The 17,885-nt window shown below is 49.1% G+C and overlaps 1 pseudogene across 1 annotated transcript in view; it reads left to right on the top strand.

Moving 5' to 3' along the window:
- Positions 1–773: 773 nt before the first annotated feature.
- The window catches only part of LOC309400392 (thyrotroph embryonic factor-like), a 59,088-nt pseudogene continuing 41,976 nt past the window's right edge, over positions 774–17,885 (top strand). Inside the window, exons 1-2 of the transcript XR_014176870.1 lie at positions 774–1,069; positions 1,365–1,614. The product of XR_014176870.1 is annotated as a thyrotroph embryonic factor-like (transcript). The remainder of the gene's footprint in view (positions 1,070–1,364; positions 1,615–17,885) is intronic.

Raw genomic sequence — 17,885 nt, 5'->3', positions numbered from 1 at the left:
TATAGGGGGCAGTCTTTAAAATAGGTTTCTTTTCAGGGTGAGTCTTTTTGACCTGACATTTGTCATTTCCTCTCATTCGAGCCACACAGGCCCTCATGACTTCCACTCTGCATTAAATGTTGGCCACCAACGAAATATGGGGGCTGGGCAGGGGACATCTTCCCTCATTGTGGAAGGGATTGCCACTCCCAAATTGACCTTTTTAGTCACAGCAGATGCTGTGTTAGGACCTCTTTCCAGAGCATGATACCATAGTCTTTTGAGACTGAAGGATGCCAATGAATAGCAAAACTCTGTGTAGGCCTAGAGGGTGTGGGAAAGTTAGTTTTCTGGATATGGGCATTGCTACCCTTCAGGCAGTTGGATAGTATTTGAAGGCTAATCCAAGCTCAAGGGTGTTTTTAAAAAAAAAAGTCATATCTACGTTGGATTCCAGATTTGATCTGTCTACCCTCTTCATCCTCACCACCCCCTCCTATTACTTTCCGGTGACTACGCCACTGTCCCTTTAAGACCCAGGCTTCCCTTTCTGGTCCCCATCACAACACCAGCGGCTCCTGCCTCCCCACGTGCTTCCATGCTGAACTGTCGCCTTTTCTCCCCCTCCTCCCGCTGCCTTCCCATTGGTCAAAACTGGGTCAGGCTCCTCCCACCATCTCTCCTCCCATTGGTCAAATCTAGGTCAGAGCCCCACCTGCCCCATGGCAGACGCATATGACAGAAGAAGCTGCGGAGGGGGGGGGGAGCGGTGTTTGCAATTCTCACGCTCTCGGGCGGCTGGTTGGTGGAGAAGGGCTCGCGAAGCCCCGCCCACTTTCGCTGCCCGGACCCTCCTACTTTGTGGCAAAAGGTGGGGCGAATTCGGAAATAGTTGCGAAGTGCTTATTGAGGAAAGTAACTGGAGCGATTTATTTGCACTTTTGTATCTGCATCTATCCGTCTATTGCACGCATGTAGCTCAAATGCATTGTTTCCCTTCTGGGGGAAACCTACGTAGGACTCCGGAACGGATCGGGATCCGCTTTCGGTTTCTTCCCCTTGTTATAATGGCGATCTAGCAGAGAAGCAGGTGCGAAAATCTCGGATTCATTGTCCGCCCGAGAAGACGCTTTTCCCTCGTTGGAAATCGCGCATTGTTTTTTCTAGGATTTAGCTGCAGGAGGAAAAGGCGAGTTGACCCACCGCCGCCGTTTAAAAGGGAGCAGAATCTATCGTCGAATCTTTTTCTTTAGAGAGGGGAAAGGCTCTTAGAGAGGGGAAATGTGTATATATATGGGGAGCATCGTCGGTGGATTTTCGTCGGGCTGTGGTTCGAAGATTGATGCTTCTGCTGGTTTTTAAAAATATATCTTTTATTTCTAAAGTCGGGACACTGTTGGAGATCGTCGAAAAGAGAGGAAAAACCCACCGTCGGGGGTGGGCATCTCCTGGAGTTAGCTGCTGCTTCCACCGCCGCCGCAAGGTTCACAATGGCCCAGGGCAGTCCGGCACCCAGTCTCATGTCTCCTCCTCTGGCGATCGGAGGCCCCAGTTCCACTATGGTCAGTCTCAAGAGCCTTCTGCAAGGACCTGTTAAGAGTCCTGAACGCCGGGGGGCCAAGGATCTGGGCTCATGTGAGTGATTTCATCCCCCACCCCCTGCAACATCTAACCAGCATTTAGACCTGCATCTAACCATGCAAGACATTTGCTGCTTTCAAACTGCTTCACCAGTTCACAGTGGAGGGATTTGATTTGATTTGTTTGTTTAGAAATTGCTAAAGCAATTTTTTGTGTCTCTGTGTGGATTATCATCTATCATCTTATCTGTCTCAGCATTCTAGCTAGCTACTCTATGCTATCATCTCTCTCTCTCCCTCTCTTTATCACCTATGCAATATCTATCTATCATCTATCTATCTATCTATCTATCTATCATCTATCTATCTATCTATCTATCTATCTATCTATCTAATCTATCTATCTCATCTACTATCATTCATCATGTAGTTGCTAGGAATCAAAAACAACTTTGATGCCACGTAATCCATCAATTATATATAGAATTGCTGCTAGTTCCATTTTACAGTTTGGAAACCAAGAGGATGAGCCATCCTAGAGGGAGAAAGAGATTGGCCATATTTGCAAAGCGTATTTTTCAGTTATGAACCAGTTCACGGTTTATTCAACCCATTTTTATGGGCTTGTCCCACTGAAGCATGAACTTGACATGGCTGGCCAGGTTGCACCACAATTTAGATACATTATGTTTGGCTGGTTTGTGATTCAGTGTGCCTGTGGGAACACGGAATTAAAGTGAGGGTCTCCTCTGGGCCAGTATCATTTTTCATCCTTCACTTGAACCTTGAGAACCTTTCCCAAATATTTCATTTTAATAGTCCAAGTGTTTTCTGCCCAGCATGCCTGAGACATGCCAATTTCATAACATGGATGCAGTTTAAAAGAATTAGGTGTCGTATGTCATATTAAAGATAAATGCTATCAGGTTGTTGCAGGCTCTGTAACCGGAACACACCAGTGGTAAAGAGGCCTCCTTGCTGTGGTTTTCTGCTTGCTTTCACTTCTACCTTTTCTGGCATCTGGATTTGGGAAGAGGAGGGGGGGAAGGAGCAGAGGGAGAGTTGCCATTAATGAGGTGTCCTCATTTCAACCTGCCACTGTTACTTCCCCTTTTTGTTCTGTTTGAGAATTCCACAGGAAAGCAAATCCCTTTGTAAATAGGATATGGCAGCGATGGCGAACCTTTTTTGGCTCGCGTGCCATAAGTGGGGGGAGCGCAGGGGGGTAGTATGCGGGCGTGCCGCACCCATAATGCAATGTGTGACCCCCCAGTGCACATGCACGCACTACAAGCGCGACCCTGCCATTTTTTGCATGGTTTTTTTGCCTTCCCCAGGCTCCAGAGGCTTTATAGGAGCCTGGGGAGGGCAAAAACAGCCTCCCCCCCCCTTTCCGGAAGCCCTCCGGAAGCTTGAGGGACCTTCAGGACGCTTCCCTGAAGCCTCCGGAGCAGTCAAAATGAACCTCCGAGCAAACCGTAAGTGACTTCAGGTTTGCTCGGAGGGTCGTTTTGAGTACTCCTAATGCTTGAGGGACCTTCAGGACGCTTCCCTGTAGCCTCCGGAGCGCTCAAAACGACCCTCCGAGCAAACCGGAAGTCCGTTCTCGAATTTTTGGTTTGCCCGTAGGGCTGGTTTTTTGGGCTCCAGAGGCTTCAGGGAAGCTCATGAAGCCTCCGGGGGGGTGGGGGAGGCTCTTTTTGCCCTCCCCAGGCTCCTATACAGGCTCTGGAGCCTGCGGAGGGCAAAAAATGGCTTTAAAAAAGGGTGAACTCAGCTGGCCAGCGCGCACATGCGCGCTGGCCAGCTGACAGGGCAGCGCCTCACGTGCCCTGACAAATGGCTCCGCGTGCCACCTGTGGCACGCGTGCCATAGGTTCGCCATCACTGGTCTAGTAGGTGGAGTTGGACACATAGCACTTCTGAATTGCCCTCCCTGGCACCTGGCACCATTCTGCTAGAGTGGACTGCAGCAGTGGTTGGAGGGGGAGCGGGGGAGTTGTAGTCCAATCCATATGAAAGACAGTGGTGTATTAACCATTAAGCAGACTAAGTACATGCATAGGGCACCAGGCTCAAGGGGGCACCACAAAGTTGAGAAAGAAAAAAACTAATCAAAATTTGTACAGTATGTACAAAAGAGGGGGGCACCAAGATTTGTCAGTGCTTAGGGCACCAGTGGCCTTAATCCGCCACTGATGAAAGATGCTTGCTTCTGGAAGGCTTTGGCCAAGATGTAGGTGGGAGCCAAGATTTTCAAAGATGAGGATGAGGGATTAGGTGGAGGGAGAGGAATTTCCAAGCCTAAAACTTATCCTTCTCCCCATTCCCTGTAATAACATCTTTAAGAAGCATTTGCCATGTCTGCCATTGTGGTTCCTTCCTTTTTAAATGGATTTTTGGAATTCTAGTGTGTTTTCTAATTCAGTTCCTCTAAAGCAGGGGTGGCGAACACGCGGCTCGCGAGCCGCATGCGGCTCCCGGCCAAAATAAATGAGGCTCTTTGCCTCTTATCATTATTTAGTATACTGTGGCTCGGATCGCGCGCTCCCTTTCGGAAGCTGGGGAGGTCCTTTGCAGGCAGCTAGAACGGGCTGCGCCTGCAAAGGACTTCCCCAGACTTGCTTTGAGGAGCACGGGGCGACTGAGGCTAGTTGTGAAGCCCCAAAGCCCCCACCGCCACCGGAAGAACTGCTGCCACCTCCTCCTCATCCTCCTCTAACAGGCAGCACTGCCGGATTTGCCGCCCGGCGCTGCGGCTGAGATGAAGCCGCCAAAGCTCCAGCCGGCATCTCCGCGCGTGGCAGCGGCGCCTCCCCTCCGCTCGGAGCAGCTGAGCTCAGTCAGCGCTGGGTTACCCCTGCCCCCTCCTCCTCCTCCGCCGTGCTTTTGAGGAGCCATGAGGCTGCAGGAGCCAGTAGGAAGGCGGGGGGGGGGGGAGCAGGGGAAAAAAAGCCTCATGGCTCCTCAAAAGCACGGAGGAGGGGGAGGGGGCAGAGGTAACCCAGCGCTGAGCTCAGGAGCAAATCTGGTGATTCTGTTGGAGGAGGAGGAGGAGGAGGTAGCAGCAGTTATTCTGGTGGCAACTTGTACTCGTCGGCATCTTCAGCAGAAGCCCTGCCCACAATGAAGAAAGCAAAGATGGAGCAGATCCACGCAGATGACGTCGCTGCAACATGACTGGAGGAGGAATTCTGGGAGTTGAAGTCCACAAGTCTTAAAGCTGTCACGTTTGAAGACCCCTGGGGATTTTTTTCCCTAAAGGGTTAGGGATGCAAGGGTCTTTTAACTTGACAGCTTTAAGAGTTGCGTGCTTCAAATGCCAGAGTTTCTGAGCCAACATTTTGGTTGCTAAGCAGGAGCGTTGTTAAGTGATACTGATATTATATAGCACTTTGAATTAAGCGGGTACCTTGAAGAAACATAACTTTGAGTTTCAAATAATACTGATTTCGTTGTTGTCTTAGGTGACATCTGTGAAAAAAATTCGGGTGCTCAGGCATGAAAATGTGCCGCTCAAACACTATACTTTTCTGCTCACATCGAAAAAAAATTAGAGGGAACATTGCTTCCGGGTCTGTTTTGGCAGGTCACTGCGTGGTGTGGCTCTCTGACTCTCACAGTTTAAAATTTTGGCTCTTTTTGTCGAACTTGTTCGCCACCCCTGCTCTAAAGCCTCACAATGCATCATCATCACAGAGGGATTTTAAAAAAATTATTATGGAAGGCTGGGTGGGGGGTATCGGGTTTTCAGGTGGGGAAATGGCTGTCATAGTGTCCTTGCAGGAGGGGGCCAGGAGAGGATAAGCAGAGAGATCTTGGATTTCTCAGCTGGGAGGGGAAGAGAGGGGAGGGGTTCCTCTTTAAGACCCTCCTGGAGAGAAGGTTTGGGGAGCCAGGATTTCTGGAGTTTTGCTGCTGGAGAAATGCCAACCCATCAGGGTTTTCCAGGGTGATCCATCAAGGGGTGTTTCTGTACATGCGTGTGCACACACACACACACACACATACACACGCTTACATCTGCTGGCTGGCAGCAGTAAATCCCTTAAAGCTGCACACAGCTCAGCCACGGGACACAACAGGAGGGGACGAAACGTGCCAGCGTGGAGCTTCGCCCCAGGAAACAATCTCTAAGACTTTTCACAGGAGCGATCAGACAACAGGCAGGCAAGGGAGGTGGGGGTGGCAGCAGCCGGGATGTTGTGAGGACAATCAGGGCATTTCTCAGGGTTGGCAAACTCCTCCCCCCTCAAAGAGAAAGAAGGTGGGGGGAGAAAAGAAGTGGGGGGAGCGCCTCCTCTCCACAAACTGGCACTTATATTCTAGTTTAACAGTCAGGATGAGAGGTGGACAGAAGGATACAGATACAGGTATCTTGGCATAGAGACCATGGTGTGGGGAGGGGGAGCTGGTATGCCAGATCAAGGTTTGAAGGGTGCCAGTGGATCCTTTAGCCTACCTGGGCAAAATCTTCTATGGGCTCACCACCTCCACTTTTAGTCCTTATTTAATATTTATTTTCCTCCTCGCTGCGTGATCCTCATTAAGACAAGATCCCTGTGTACAGAGGGGAAACAGTTGTGTGTTTTAAGCCCCCCTTCCCACAACGAGTGCATTGGGATGAATGCATTAGGAGACATATTCCTTCACGTGCGCCTCCTTCCTCCCCTCCCCCTGGATTTTGGGAGCTGATGCTAACCTTGACCATCCGTATTAGCGTTCAGGGGTTGTTGATGTCTTTTTTCTTTCTGCCATGTGCATTATTTTATGCTGCTTTGGAGAGCATTCTGCTCCTGGGTTTTGTTTTGTTTTTTGTGTAGTGTACGGTTCGCTCGCTCACTGGTGGCTCAGTTTGCTTCTAATGATTCCAACCACTGGGAAGGCTGCTTGGTGCTGGCTTCTGTGTTTGGAGGTTTGATTATTTTCGTTTGGTTAGGGTTATGACCACAGCGGGGTGGCTGAGCCTGGGTTAATAATAATAATAATAATAATAATAATAATAATAATAATAATAATAATAATAATAATAATAATAATAATAATAATAATAATCACAACAACAACAACAACAACAACAACCATCATCATGGATGGATTATCTGCTCACTCTCTTACGGTTTTTAAGAACTGCCTAACCCCCTACTATTGAGAACTGTAGATTATAGGCCCTACTTATTTTTTAACCACTTCTACCTATTTCTTTATCCATCTCTCTCATCCCTCTCATCTTATAATCTTGGTTGCCGTTCTGTTATGATTTTTAACGGGTAGACTTATTTAACACCTTTAGCACCCAGTATCCATCTTAAGCCCGGTGTATTTATGTATTTATTATTTATCATTTATTATGTATACGAGGTCTGACCTTATTTTAATGCGGGAGTCCCCCCTCTCGCAGCTATGGCCTCCTGCCCTCTCAAGGGCCCACCTCGAGGACGGGTTCATTAACCCAGAGAGGTGGAGGAAGCGCACACTGAGGGGTTTTTTAATTAATTGTTTTTTAAAAGTTGTAAGGGGTTCCAGGGGTGGGGTGGGGTGGGGGGGAACAGGTCAGGAGGGATGGGAGAGCCAGGCACCTAGGTGTGGTCGAAGGAGGAGGGAGCGGAGTGGGGGAGGAGAGGGAGGATAGCATTCCTGTGCAGGGCTCCTTGATACCAACGGTCGTGGGGAGGGGCAGGTGCGAGGACAGATCAAGAGCGCGTAGTCGGTTGGGAGACCGGGGTTTTTGGTCATTCCCGGTCGTTCGTACCAACCCCTGCATACTAGGTGGTCAGGATCTACAGACCCAAGGCCTGAGACTGATGTTATGCAACGCGAGGTCCGTTGTCAATAAGGCCCCCCTCATCCACGATCTAATTTTGGAGGGGGAGCCGGACCTCACAGGAATAACCGAGACCTGGTTGGGCCACGAGGGTGGTTTACCCCTCGTGGAAATGTACCCGCCAGGTTATCGAGCATTTCACCAGCCTCGGGCCCAGGGAAGGGGCGGTGGGGTAGCAGTGATTATCCGGGAAGACTTAGAGCCGAGAGAGTTCACTGTGCCACAGACATCCAGGTGTGAGTCCCTTGTCGTGAGATGGGGCCCAGGGAGGCAGTTGGGCCTGCTGATAGTATACCTGGCTCCTCGCTATACGTCAGCGGCCCTGCCTGAACTCCTCGAGCTGATCTCATCGGTGGCGGTTGAGACCCCCAAACTGTTAGTGATGGGGGATTTTAATCTGCCGTCGATGGGAGAAGCGTCTGAGGGGGTTCGGGAGTTCATGGCTTCCATGACAGCCATGGACCTGACCCAGTTAATTCAGGGCCCTACTCACGAGGGAGGCCACACGCTGGACCTTGTCTTTGTCTCTGGCCAGTGGACGAGTGATCTGGGAATAGGGGATCTAGCCATTATTCCCCTGTCATGGTCGGATCACTCACTTCTCCGGCTTGACTTCCCTGGAGCTACCCCCCACCGCGAGGAGGCGGAACCGGAAGGCATTAGATGGTTCCGCCCCAAGCGCCTGATGGAACCAGATAGGTTCCAGACGGAGCTTGGGCCACCTCCTGTGGATCTGACCCGCCCCCGAGTTGAGGACCTGGTGGACGCATGGAATAGTGCGACTACCGGGGCCCTAGACCGGGTGGCGCCTTTGCGGCCTCTCCTGCGGCGACGAACCACCCTGGCCCCTTGGTTTACTGAGGAGCTAAGGGTGATGAAACGCCACAAGAGACGCCTAGAGAGTCGTTGGAGATCCTCCCGTTCCGAATTTGACCGAGCACAGGCACGAGCCTATTTGAGGACGTACCTTGTGGCATTAAGAGCGGCCAAACGTCAACATTGTGCCGCTCTTATTGCGTCCGCAGATAACCGCCCTGCCGCCCTGTTTCGGGTGACTCGCTCCCTCTTGTTTGAGAGACCGCGGGAAGCCCCTTTACAGGGCAGAGCAGAGGAGTTTGGGAAATATCTACAGGACAAAGTCGCTCAAATCCGGATGGGATGGGCCCCTTTCAGTGGTCCAGTAGAGACGCCCGTGGCGAGTCTTGAGGGACCGCTTTGGGAGGAGTTTGACTCGGTTGCCATCGAGGATTTGGACAGGTTGCGTGGACGTCTGCGACCCACCACATGTTTATTGGACCCGTGTCCCTCCTGGCTTGTACTGGCATCCTGGGAGGTTACGCGCGACTGGCTCCTGGGCCTAGTGAATGCCTCGTTGGGTGAGGGGTCTCTACCGGCCGCCTTGAAAGAGGCGGTGGTGAGGCCCCTGCTCAAGAAGCCTTCCCTGGACCCAACGGACCTAGTCAATTATTGTCCTGTCTCCAACCTTCCTTTTTTAGCGAAGGTTGTAGAGAGTGTGGTGGCACAGCAGTTCCCACGTCACCTGGAGGAAAATGATTATCTAGACCCGCGCCAGTCCGGCTTCCGACCCGGGCACAGCACGGAGACGGCCTTGGTCGCATTGGTTGATGATCTCTGGAGGGCCAGAGATAGGGGTTGTTCCTCTATCCTGGTCCTATTAGATCTCTCGGCGGCGTTCGATACCATCGACCATGGTATCCTGTTGCACCGGCTAGAGGGGCTGGGAGTCAGGGGCACCGTTTTACGGTGGTTTGGCTCCTACCTCTCTGACCGGACGCAACGTGTGTTGGCAGGGGAGCAGAGTTCGACCCGGAGGTCACTCACATGTGGAGTGCCACAGGGATCGGTGCTCTCGCCTCTCCTGTTCAACACATACATGAAACCGCTGGGCGAGATCATCCGTGGCTTTGGGGTGGGATATCATCTGTATGCTGATGATACTCAGCTATACATTTCCACCCCGAACCACCCCAATGAGGCCGTCGAAATGATGTCCCGATGTTTGGAGGCCGTGCGGGTCTGGATGGATGGCAACCGACTAAAACTCAACCCTTCCAAGACGGAGTGGCTGTGGCTTCCGGCCCCCCGGTTCAACCAGGTGTTTCCATCTCTGGCCATTGGGGGCGTGCAACTAGCCCCCATGGAACAGGTGCGCAATTTGGGCGTCCTCCTAGATGCCCGGCTGTCCATGGATGACCATGTAACAGCCGTGGCGAGGGGGGCGTTCCATCAGGTTCGCCTGGTGCGCCAATTGCACCCCTTATTGGACCGGGATGCCCTACGCACAGTCACCCATGCGCTAGTGACGTCTCGCCTGGACTACTGCAATGCTCTCTACATGGGGCTTCCCTTGAGATGCACTCGGAGACTACAGTTGGTCCAGAACGCGGCCGCGCGGGTGATTATGGGGAGGACTAGATACTCCCCTGTAACACCTCTCCTGCGCGAGCTGCACTGGCTTCCTGTGGTCTACCGAGTGCGTTTCAAGGTTTTGATTATGATCTTTAAAGCGCTTCATGGCACAGGACCTAGTTACATGCAGGATCGCATCCTGCCCCACACATCCCTACGACCAATTCGCTCACACAGAGAGGGACTTCTCCGGGTGCCGTCCACCAAACAGTGTCGGGGGGCGACACCCAGGAGCAGAGCCTTCTCTGTGATGGGCCCAGCCCTGTGGAATGACCTCCCCCGTGACATCAGGATTATTTCCGATCTCCGCTCCTTCCGTATACAGTTGAAGACCCACCTCTTTCAATTATCTGGCCTGGCTCAACCGTAATTTTTCATATTCCTCCTGACTGTCTTTTATAAATTTTAAATTTTTATTGTATATTGGGTTTTTATTATTGGGGTATATTAATGGTTTTAATTGTCTAAATGTTCTAATCTATTACCTCCTCCGTGCATGTATGTCTTTGTATATATGTATGTTTATATATGTCCCAGTGTACGCCGCCCCGAGTCCTGCCTGGAAAGGGAGCGGCTAATAAATCCAAATTTATTATTATTTATTATTATTATCATCATCATCTTCATCATCTTGTGTTCACACTGCTTGGTGCTACAGCCTGAATATTGGGCATTAGCTATTTTCCTGCTCCGTTTCATTATATTCCTTTTAGCATCTGATCCCCAAATATCCTGAGCCACATTAGTTACAAAGCTAGTGTCTTATGTGGTTTGTGGGTGAGAGTATTATGTGGACCCCAAGCTAGGATTACCTGATGGTTCTGTTTACTGTACATATGTAATACCTGCCTAGGAATAATGCAGGTTAAATATATTGTGTGAATTCAGCCTTGAAGTACTTTGTATTCTGAAACAGTTTTCACCCCTGCAATAGCTAGTGGGGCAGAATTAGAAAACAAGGCTCACATGCTGAAGTCCAGCTTTAAGTATTACATTAAATTGGCTATGGTGAGGCATTTATGGGAAATTTGGGGGGAGTGAGGGAGCAGTTTAGGAGGTAACTTTAGTGTCACACAGGAAAAATCTTTGTGCTTAAGAGGCAGGACTAAAGGCAAAGGAGGAATGGAGACAAAATGTTTAACATTTTCATTTTCCAGTGTATCATTCCCCATATTTTAAATAATATAAGCAGTATTCTTTCTATATCTTGTTCTTTGCCATTATTTATCCTCCGTAGGCATTTTATCCTTGTAGTACCCTTGTTGAAGTAATTCATTATTGCCATTTTACAGATGAGGAAAACTGAGGCTTTAAAAAAATGGCCATGGACTGTTCTGATGAGTCTTATGACTAGGTCAAGATTTCATCCAGCAGTTCATAATTGCCAGTTTCAGGTATAGTAGTTGCGTGGGTGGATCCAGGCATTGGAAGAAGAGAGGAGGAGGAGAAGGAGGGAGGGAGGAGAGAAAATATTCCAGGATCAATCTGTATGGGGCATCTCTTCACAATTGGGAATTGTATGTGAGTTTAATCTAGTCATGGGGTGTTGGGAGTGACTTGCCCAGTTTCGGGGCGCCAGGTTGGTGTCGCCACAGCCCATCAGCTGGGCCTGGACTTCTCTTCCACGTGTACAGGCAGCGTAAGAGTTCAGGTATGGAGCACTACTCCCAGGCCTATCTGAACCTCATCGGTTGGGCACCTGTAAAGTAGACAACCACCTAATTTTCCAGAGACCTGGTGATTTGGGGAGGAAGCACAGACAGACCAGGTGCAGTGGAGAAAGGGTGCAGCGGTGTGTGTGTGTGTCCGTGCGTGCATGCGCATGCATGTAGGTAGATAGGTGTCACGTCAAGGAGGTTTGAAGAAATGTTTGTATCCTCTCCCACTCACCTCCTGGCACTATCCTCTATTTTAGACCTCTCATGAATAATGATCTCTGTAGTCTGCTGTAAACACTGGAGCAGCATGTATGTGGTGGTGGGGAAATGGATCCTTTTTGCCCCAGATCTAGGCACTAGGCAGGAGCAGATTGAATCATATCTGAACCTAAGCTGGTGGATTCAGGGGCTAGACTGCTTACCCAGGCAGAAAAGCCTACTTTTGCCGTAAGGTCTCCCTAGATTAAAAGTCTGAGGTGTGTGTCTGTATTAAAGTCACTGAGAAATGAGTTCCTTTGAAAGGCCAGCTAGCTCTTTCTCTGAAAAGAACCACCTTCCCGGCTGCCTTCTCTGGGCTTAAGGCTGGCAGGATGGAAAGGGGCAGCAAAGGAACAGGAGGACTGATGAAGCCGATCAGATATGGCTGAATGCAGCAGGGGTCAGCTGGGGTAAAGCCACACTTTTATTTTGCTGCTGAACAACAGGCAGGCCTTCGGGGCAGAGAAAGTAAAGGATAAGTCCTGGGCAAATATCAGCAGTTTTACACTACAGATATCAGTGATTGCATTTTACAGCCTCAGTGATCTACAAGTTGTCCTAGCTTCTCAGTCCTTCATTTAACCAAGACCATAGATCAGAACCATTTTAATGAAATGGCGTTCCCAGACTGGAGCTTCCTCACTGCCAAAAAGCAAAATAAAAACACATCATCCAGCACAGTCAGATAAATGTCCAAGTCTGGAGTGGGGAAAAAACCCAGCTCAGAGCAATCATGCAAATCTTGGTGAAGAGTGGCACAATTGCAGAAAGATAGAGGGAAGATTTAGCATCCTTAATTTGTTACTAGGGGAGTGCAGAAACCTTTTGAACTGAAACCTTTTTCCATTTTTAGTCTGAAGCAGTTGCTTCAAGGGTGAAGCAGGCTGTTCTCCATAGTGAGGGGGAGGAGTATCCAGGATGGGTTGACCTTGTCCTCTCTTGATTGGGCTGAGTCAGATAAGCTCTTTAGGCCACGCCCTGGTCACCAGGTACCACCCCAGTTATCGACTCAGCCCTCAACTGGGCTGTTGTGACATCCAGGAACTCCTGACACAAAACGGCCTGTGAGGGGATTTTCCCGGCTACCCATGAATGATACGGACACAAGGATTGTCCAAGGGATGAGAAGCCTCGGGCTACGCCCAACACCTTCTTTTATTAGAACATAACAGGAAGCTTTAAGCACTCAAAATGATTGGTTACATATAATGGTACATATAAGGATATAGTGACACATATAAGGAGTTTTACATATAAGGAGTTGTTTTTCGCCATACAAAGAATCCCTATTCCTCCTAGCCAAGAGCAACAGTTCCTTCTAGCCAAAACCACACGTCTTGTTATGTTTTAGCTAAAACCCACAAACATGTACAGACAGTTTATTCCCACATCTCCTCCTTTTCTGTTTTATTTTCTGTCGCAAAAGTTGTGACCTTCAGAAGTTCATCTTGGCTGCTTGAATACATAATCGTTTGTTCCTTTCTTAAAAACATATTTCTACATACAGACAGCAAAGAAGGAATACATTGAATACAACAGCAAAGCAGCACAAGGGTTACAACCACCATAATTCCGATGGAAATTATACTCCGAATCCAGGACCCATCAGGCAACCAGGACCACATGGCTCCCCATATGTCTACGGCACCTGAACCAGTCCCCCGGAGCGGATTATTCTTGATCATATCTTCCATAACTTGCACTGTTTTAGTAATATTAGGTGAATTAGCATATATATACATACAGCAATGAGAATGAATCAAAGCACACACACCTCCCTTAGCAGCTAAAACAATATCAAGAGCATACCGATTTTGCAAAGTAACTTCTCTTGTCTCTTTCAATTCCTGATTAATAAGTTTAACACTTAATATGGCTTCATTAAACATGGCAACAGTCCAATTCTCAGTCACTGTCATATTCTCATTACTTTCGTAGACCGTGGAACCCTTCGTACTTCCACTTTTGACAGTAAGCTGACTCATAATAGCAGAACATCTCTGAGAGGAACTCCAAATATGAGTCTTATTACATTTGGACCAATTCCCCATACTGATGGCATTGAGAAACAACCCAAATGATTGGAAACAAACAGAAGCACTCTCTCTCAACTTTAAATGAACCTTAGCTGATATCTTATATGTGGCCTTAGACTCAGGCTGAAAAGTTTTCCACCCACTAAGATTAAAAGGCAACCCATGTAATGTTAACCCTCCCCTTGCATCCCCAGGCATATGCATACAAATCCAACAATTTGTGAGATTCAGCTTTTTAGCAGTCTTAGCAACATCCTTTACAAAATTATTATCATTCCAAAGATCATCTCCAAGGTCTCCTGCTTTGCCAATATATTGTTCAATGGTTGGCTTCAGGTAATTGGCTTCAGGTAAACATTCACATCACTGGACAGCTGTTTTGGCAAGACTGTATTGGCCACTGTGCTGTCTGTAAAGTCATCTTGGTCATCTCTGGAACTGGATTTGAGAACTGGTCACATGCTAGAATCCACAAAGATCTGTGGAAGCAAGCACAGCATGTCCTCGTCCCCCTTGCGGGGGAGGCAAACAAACTTTTTAAATCTATTATGTTACCTATGCCAAATTAGCCAAATTGGGGTACACCAAATTGTTAGGTACCCAAAATCCCTCCTTTTTTATTTGTTTGAGAAGACAGTCCCTAAGGACCAATTAAGGAAAAAAACCCCAAAATTAAAATAATGTTCCAATTAATACAAGAATACAAAAAGGCCAATGAAAAATAGGCCAGGCCATTATCAGTCTTTAAAAAGAAAAGTTTGCCCAAGGCAGTAAAGGCTGAAAAAAGGTGAGAAAAAAACATGATTAGCTGTTTCTTCCCAATAAAATGTGGCGAAAAAAATTAGATAAATGAATTTACTTCTAAGGAGCCAAAAAAGAAACATAGGTGACATCCATTTGCCATAGTGATTAAAGGCCAAATCATGGGGATTAAGTTCCCTGTCCCCAAAGGGGAATGCCCCAAAACACTGGGGGCAAGATGAAACAATTTGCTTGACCTGGTTGAGTGGCATATGGCAAAATTGTGCCAGTCCCCAGGCATTTTGATGAAAAAATTATCAAAAAAAAATCTGAAGAAAAAACATAGTTAAAAAAATTACCTAAAAAATTAAAACTAAGTTGACACACATAATGAAAGTCAGAAATATAGTTTAAAAGTTTGTTAAAAAAGATGTGAAAAGTTAAAGTAGCAACAGACAATTTTTAGTGTTGCAAGAACAACGGTATTGCAAGGTAGGAAAAGAAAAGTTATTAAACACGCAAGCCAAAGAACTTCAGGCAAATGATATAAAATACAAACCACATAGTCAGTTAAAGCACACTGAAGAAAGAAGTTATTTTCCAGGGCGCTGCTCTGGAGAGTCCAAAGAAGGGGTTAAACACAGCCAATCTGCCCAGAACTGAATTGAAACTTTAAGCCACGCCTCTGGTGCCGACTCTCCTCAGATTTTTTCAATTCAGCTAGCCCAGTAGACGCACTTTAAGATTTCTCCAGTTCTAAGATTGATTCCTTGGACTCTCCAGAGGAAGAATAATTTTTTAAAACAGCATATTTAAGGATTTTTAGAGCAGGCTGGTGAGTTTAAATTTAAGTTTGCTTTTTTCCCTTTTTAATTGGGTTTTTCTCACCCTTTCGGCTCTCCTGGAGTCCGGGGCTTTGCTCTGGCTCCTAGAAGCCGCAGGCAGCTGTTGGGGGAAGCGCGTGGGTCGGAGTGCCAACGCCAGCGCTGTTGGGGCACCCCTACTGGGGGCCGATTCCCACTGGAAGCCCTCCGTTGCAATTTGTGCTTCTAGCAAGTCAAATTGCAGCGTGGGCTTCCAGGGCAGCCATTTTGGCTTCTTCCCTCTTTAAAATTGGCGCGCAAAGCTCCGGTGAGTTCCGGCCGCCATTTTGGATTGCGCAATCTTCTGGCTTTACTTTTAAAAGTTTTTTGCCACAGCTGCCTGGTGCCTGGCTCTTTGCAGGAGCCGCGTGGAGTCAGACTTGCCCGGTGTGACCGGCGACCTGGGCCCCAATCCAAGCAAGTGATAGCGGCGTGGGATCGTGGCCTGCTGGGTCGCCTCCCTTACTCTCCTGCAGGCGCTGGGAGCGAATTCTGCTCGCGCCTAAAAGATTCCAAGCTACTTCAGGCCTTGCAGTTTCTCTGTCTCCTCAGGAGCATCGTGCTGCGGTGGGCTTTCTGGAGGTGGTGAGTGGTGGTTTTCCCATCCCCCTACTGTCCCAACCAGTGATTGTTACCATGGCAGATCAGGCCCCTGAGACTTCTGAGGGTGTCTCTTCCAGAGCCCCTGTAAGACAGGCCGGGAAAGCTGCCAGGGAGGCCATTAGAGGGAGTAAGCCTTACTCCAGGCATGGCCCCAAGCAGGGCTCAGGCCTAGAGAAAGATGCATTAAGGCGACAGAAGGCCTTAGAAAAACAGGTTTCCAAAGCCCAACAGCAGGCCCAATCTTCCCTTTCGGTGTCTCCTGGGGAGCCTTCCAGGGAAATTCCTCCAGCCCAGGGAGGCCCCATTTCTGATAGTGAAGAGGAAGGGGATTCCTTGGCCATGGCAACTTCTCCAGGCCATTTCATGGCTGATCAGGCTGATCTCTTTGCCTGTCCCTCTGATATGGAGGAGGGACCAGCTCCAATGGGGCCCTTAGCCCCTCAACAGCCGATCCCCGGGCCCACTCAAAGGGTTCGCCCCATTGAGGACCAAGGGCCTAACCTATCCACTGAAATGCAGGAAATAATTAACAGGGCCATTTCCCAGGGCATTGAGGCAGGCATGCGAAAAGGTGGCAAGCGCACTCGCAAGACCCACCATTTGCAACCCCAGGAGGATTCCAGAGAGATGACTCCTAGCCTTCCACCTCTGTCCCTGCATTCTTCAGTGGCCTCCGATGAGTCAGACTGGGAGGAAGAAGAGGAATTTCTTCCTAGGCAGGAAGCTGAATTCTCTGGGGATGAGGCAAGCCCCGCCAAAAAGCCGGCCTTTTCAGGCTTATTTAATTTGGATAATTTCAAAACCATTTTAGATAAGGCTAAGATCTCAACTCACATGGGGTCCACCCCCCCAGCTCAGGTGGTTGTGGACCCTGATGATCTATCTGGGGATCTCTTTGAGGAACCCATTTCAGTCCAGGAAATAGTTCCTGTACCCAAGATGTTCCTCAATTTAGTTCAAAGACAGTGGGCGCAGCCAGCTACCATGGCTACCCCCAGCAGCCATGACAAGAAGCTATATACGGTGGATGCCAGCCTGGAGGAGCTGCTCAAGCTCCCTCCTATCGATCCCCCTGTAGCGGCTCTTACCTCCTCTTCTGTGCTCCCTCCTGACCTGTTGGAGGGGCTCAAGGCTGAGGACAAGAGAACCGAAACTGCTTGTCACAAGACCCATCAGGCAGCTGCATGGGCCATTAAGTCCTCCGCTTCAGCCTCCTTTTTCTCCAGGGCGGCTCTCCTGTGGCTGAGGCAGTTGTTGAGGAAGATACCTGCCAAGGACGTTAAAGTCAGGCAGGATATCAATAAAATCATGGCAGCCACAGAGTACACTGCTGATGCCACTCTGAATGCTGCTAAGTTTGCCTCGCGTGCCCTAGCGTCTAATGTTACTTCCAGACGCCTCCTGTGGCTTAGGCACTGGAATGTGGATATGCGCTCCAAATGGAAGCTTGTTACTGCCCCCTTTAAAGGGGACAAGCTGTTTGGTGAGGTCCTTGATCCAGTCCTTGTGGAAAACAAGGACAAAAAGAAAGTGATGCCATCAGTCACCAAAAAGCCTGATCGTAAAGGTCCTGGCTCTTACAGGAGGCAGGCCTTTCGGAACAATGAGCCCTCCACCAGCTCCGCCCCCTATCATCGGGCGTATCCCCAGCAGGGTGAGCGGTCTCAGGACCGTCAGTCCTTTCGAGACAGAGGTCGCCAGCAGCCCTTCTCCAAGCGGCCATTTCGGGGGGGCTCCAGCTCCCGACCCTTTAGGAGGTATAAATGACCATCACAGGTCAGCTCCCATAGGAGGGCGGTTGCAGTTGTTCCACGCCAAATGGGAGCAGACCACGTCGGATCAGTGGGTTCTTCAAACGGTCCGCATGGGTCTCACTTTAGAATTCTGGTCCCCCCCTCCCCGCCACTTCATCC

Source organism: Natrix helvetica (assembly GCF_964273705.1).
Source record: "Natrix helvetica genome assembly, chromosome: W".
Lineage (NCBI taxonomy): Eukaryota > Metazoa > Chordata > Lepidosauria > Squamata > Natricidae > Natrix > Natrix helvetica.
The sequence above is the reverse complement of the archived record's forward strand: the minus strand, read 5'-3'. Positions and strand labels throughout refer to the sequence as shown.